The sequence below is a fragment of the Dermacentor andersoni genome, chromosome 1 (assembly GCF_023375885.2).
Source record: "Dermacentor andersoni chromosome 1, qqDerAnde1_hic_scaffold, whole genome shotgun sequence".
Classification (NCBI taxonomy): domain Eukaryota; kingdom Metazoa; phylum Arthropoda; class Arachnida; order Ixodida; family Ixodidae; genus Dermacentor; species Dermacentor andersoni.
Genome location: NC_092814.1, coordinates 211,500,888 through 211,505,611, shown reverse-complemented (window position 1 = coordinate 211,505,611; position 4,724 = coordinate 211,500,888). Strand labels below are relative to the sequence as shown.

Here is a 4,724-nt window from a genome sequence, read left to right as displayed (position 1 = left end):
CCATAACTCCATAGCGGCTACCTACTAGTTTTTTTTTTTACAAGTTAGTTTACATTTTTCTTTACATGCGGTAGCAAAACGTTTTGAATGTATTTATGCATGTGCACCTGTTCCTTTTCATCTGCACTTATGCATTACCGTTAGCAGATTAATAATGCTCCTGAACCAGCTGTACTTTCATATATGTTTCATAAACAGAAAGAATTTATATAGTGTTGAATCATGCAGTGCAAAAAAAATAAAACAAATGCACCGGCAATGCATTAACCGTTTTTATTGCTCGATATAATATATGAATTCCTTAAATTCATGTCTTATGCTAATTATGGAAACAGATTACATATTTACACTACTCCTTGGCAAGCATGGTCGCCAGGCTGGCCTTGACCTTTGTGTCATTAGTCCCAAAGGTGCTGCAGGTGTATGCTGCAAATAAGTAGATGCAGCAATATGAGGCAAAAATAACAAGTGTGTATTCTTTGTATGTTCATTAAGCAGCTTAATATATTTGCTCAAACCATCTAAGTCAATACTTAATGCGGTTTAACTATGACTAAGGGCTGCTTGTCAATACAAATCAGTACCTTTATACAATGTTTTATTGCATGGTATGGTGAACAATTAAACAGTCACAACTGCTGCTCGTGCCAGCAACAGTATGTTCCCTTTTATGACAAGTTCATATATGATGCATTAATGTACTTATCCCAAATGGTCTCTATATTTATTGCTGAAACGTTACCCAGTTGTGCTGTCTGTACAATTTTTTGGCTGGTAGTTAAGTATGCCCGTGCAGAGGGATATTTTCAGAAGACGTGACTGGAATATTCACAGTATCATGCCTAAGATTGTAATTTATTTTGCTTAATACACATTTAAATGTCTTTCTCATACTTTTAAATGAATGGTCATTGGCCATAACTTCAACAGAAGGCAGATGGGTTGATTGTATTGATATGGTCACTTAATTTCTTACAGGTAATGAGGCCTCTTGGGCATGCTAACAGGTTTCCAAGTTAGGTATACCACATGAGCTACCGAAATACCACACGAGCACTTTGTGTCATGGCACGACAGATATGCACCTCCTAGGAAACAGAACTGATAAGATAGTTCGAATGAATTCTATCACAGTAAATTATTTAAGGTGCTTTGAAAGATGAAATTTTTTTCTAGGCTATCGAGGTTCAGGACGTTAACGCAAAAAAAACATATTGAGTAAGAAATGCCTTGTCAGTATGCTTGACTTTCTTTTTTTTTTTTCAATAAATAGGACCAATTTCCCTCAATTTTTATGAAGTGAAAGGTTTTAAAAATATATTTAACACAGAGATTCTCTGGTAACGTTGTATGACATATGACAAGACAGCATACCTATGTGGCCATTTTAAGATTTCCCGATCTTTTTCCAAGCCTTCCCTGGCTGTTTTCATGAAAATTTTCTGGCAATCTATGACGCCTGCAGCTTAAGTGCAATAAAAAAAATATTGTGGTTTAATGCTTGCCAAGTACTGCCCTGCAGTCCATAATATTTAGATAAAACGAATAACACGTCGGTCACTTGATATGTAGTATTAGATGCAACTGACTTGAATCCCTTGTTTAATAAAGCTGACAAGGGCTTCGGCAAGTTCCTAATTGATGGCCACACGAGTACAGCACGGAAGACACAGAGACATACGTAAAACAAATGCAACAATGTGAGCGAAAACTATACAATGAGATATTTTTACGGTTCAATAGTAGTTTTTTATATAATTTGCTCTCATCACTTATGCCTCTAGTTTAACTTTGTTTCTCTGACTAAAGACTACATGGCAATATTAATCAGTACCATTATGATGTTTCGTTATATTACAGTGTGATAAGCAGTTAGACAACCGTAATGGTCGCCGGTGCCAGCAACGGTACGTTTCGTTTCAAGACAGGTTCATGTGACACACAGTGTACTTATAAAAATAAAATAAATGCGAGAATCCCAAACGATTCCTATAATAATAATTGTTGAAACAAAGATACCCGGCTGGACTGTGCACATTTTTCAGGTGTTAATGCAATATGCCCGTGCCGAACGAACATGCTCAGCATACTGACTGCACTTTTGAACAATCACGTTAACATTTGCAATTTATTTCCGTTTAGAACAGTCTGCAATGTCTCTTTTCTCATACTTCGAGATGAATACATTTGCCACACTTTCAGTAGAATGCACATGAATGGGGGCGTACTGATCAGGTTACTTAGCAACTAAAACATGTTACAATCTCTTAGGCGTGGTGATAAGGGTAGAACAAATGCAATGTCCACTGAATTATTTGAATAATCTGTGCGTTATCTACTAAGAAAAGACCACCAAATTGATAATCTGGCTCTTTTTTCTTTTGTACAGCGCATATAGTATGCAGTCTGTCCAAGACGACGGCACTACATGCAACAGTAATGAAAACCGGAACACTTATTACACACGACAAGGGCTTCATACCATGCACGACTGGCACAATGCGAATCCGCGCCAGCAGCTGCCTAGTGATTAAGAGCACGTAAACTGCATAACGCCGAAGCATCGAAAGGCGCTTAACGCTTTTCATATAGCTCGAAAGATAACTTCTGCTGCTAAACTGTTTAAAAAAAGAGACAAAAAAAAATCTTCCAACTACCGTCAAACGCAATGCCTTCAGTTTGAAACGTGTAAAGGTGCTTCCCGGAACGACTAATTTAGTGTTCTCCAATTTTTTCGGCTAAGTTGCGAAGCTGCAAGTGACTGAGCTTATCGCAGGTTTGATGCTCCAAAGCGTTTGTGGTTGCATATAAATAGATTGGGTGAATTAGAGATTTTTGCTTGATATTTCTTCAAGTCTCGTGTTTTGCTTGCGGTAACTTCCCAAAATTAACTTGCGGTAAGTTCCCAAACGATGCGAAAACGGCAGCGCACACACTGCTGATGCATGCCCCGCAAACACGGCCTTTCATTCGAGTACGTTAGCAGTTATTCAACTATACGTGTCTGTCTGAACATTCTTGATGCTAACACAATTTCGAGATATATACGTAAAGCGTGTCACGAGAATTTCACTAGACATGCGGCGCAGCATTCATCGCGGCCGGATCAAGCGCCACGAAATTAGATCTACCGCACTGGCTGCCCAACATACACAATGCACAACATACACAACATACACAACATACAGTATCAAGTTAAAACATGGTGTACGTCCTTCTTTACGCACGTAAACTATAATGCTAAAATCAACAAGCCCGAGCGATCGCTCGCCGTAAAACATTCCGTATAGTAGAAGCGAGAACAAGAGCGCGTTATCAAACCATGTCAACGACAAACCGACACTATACCCGAGTCGCCTGCGCTACATGCAGCCGCTTCGCGCTAAGAGATGCGCTCACATAATCATGAGCTATTGACGCAAAACGTCTTTGCTAAAGCTTACCGTTCAGTGTAGTTGACGTGTGATGCCACAAAGATGACACGCATACACAGACACCGACGTTCAGGCATACACCGCACACCGGTACAACCGTTTACGTGCCTGGCGCACTCGTTGAGACGGCGCACCGCCGCGCATGCGCAAGAGCTCCGAGCATGCGCAGGAGCTCCGCGCGCGAGGGCGTGCGCGCTCGGAGGAGTGTGAGCGCCTTTTCCTCCTTCATTTTTTTTTGTCTCTTTCTCTCTCTCTCTCTCTCTCTCTGCGCGCCATGCGCGCCGGAACGGGTGGCTCATTCATCTTTAACACCACTATTCATCTTTTTTCATGGACGAAGGAAATGCGCTGGTAGGTTGTATGACAAACGCTGTGGGCTATCGTATGAGACTGGAACGCTAACATGAATGCGCTGTTTGTAAAAGCCGTTACAGGGCCCTTCAGACGTTTCAGACGCATTATTGCCAGCGTCGATTAGTAATACAGCGTACTTGTAGCATATCTTCCAGCGTACCGCCAAATGTGATGCCCGCACGTATGTTAGTGCTAATTTTCTGTTCCGATGATAGGTCAAAGCAATCAGTACAGCATTAAGGTACTCATATGCGTGGCTGCGCAGGCATACCGCCGGCGAAATACTGGGTGGGCTCAGAGAATTTGGCACCTATTTTAAGTGAATGAGAAACTTTGATAGGTTTATAGCGCAGGATATCAGTCAACAAAAAACCGCCCGATGTTAGTGACGCAGCCGAGATATGAAGACAATGTGAAATGTATCCGAGAATCGGACGACACACAACGCGAAGACCACATGCGCGACATCGGTTCATCGCACATTCACAAAGTCCGCGTTGTCAGCTACAAACATTACGAGTGTATTTGCTGTTAGCTTGATGCCTGTTTGGAATCCACTTGTAGCTGAAGCTGGCGTTCATAACATCTATTATAACAATTGGATCGGCGTTTTGCTTACTTTATTCTACTGCCGCAAAAGTGATGCGACAACTGTGAAGACTGTCTTGGGATTGCCGAGAGCGGCTACGTAGATGATATCATGTGGTCAACAAATGCGGAGGTATACACTATGTGTATACTAATGTCTACAAATAGGCTCTACAGCAATCTCAGCAGTATACAACTTCAGTGGCTTATATCAAACGCAGCTACGTATTATCCACCGGTACCTGCGCTTGGTTACAGCGTACACGGGTTGGGCCCAGATTAACGATGTTTGTCTATTGTTAATCTATAGACATGCAAGACCACGACAACTCAGAGGAAGACCAGGTG

The 4,724-nt window shown here is 41.5% G+C and overlaps 1 long non-coding RNA gene across 1 annotated transcript; it reads right to left on the bottom strand.

Moving 5' to 3' along the window:
• Positions 1–254: 254 nt before the first annotated feature.
• Positions 255–4,011, bottom strand: LOC129380781 (uncharacterized). Its single transcript, XR_008608953.2, has 2 exons — positions 3,444–4,011; positions 255–426 (listed from the first exon to the last, which is right to left on the bottom strand). It is a non-coding gene; the product is annotated as an uncharacterized lncRNA (long non-coding RNA).
• Positions 4,012–4,724: the final 713 nt, after the last annotated feature.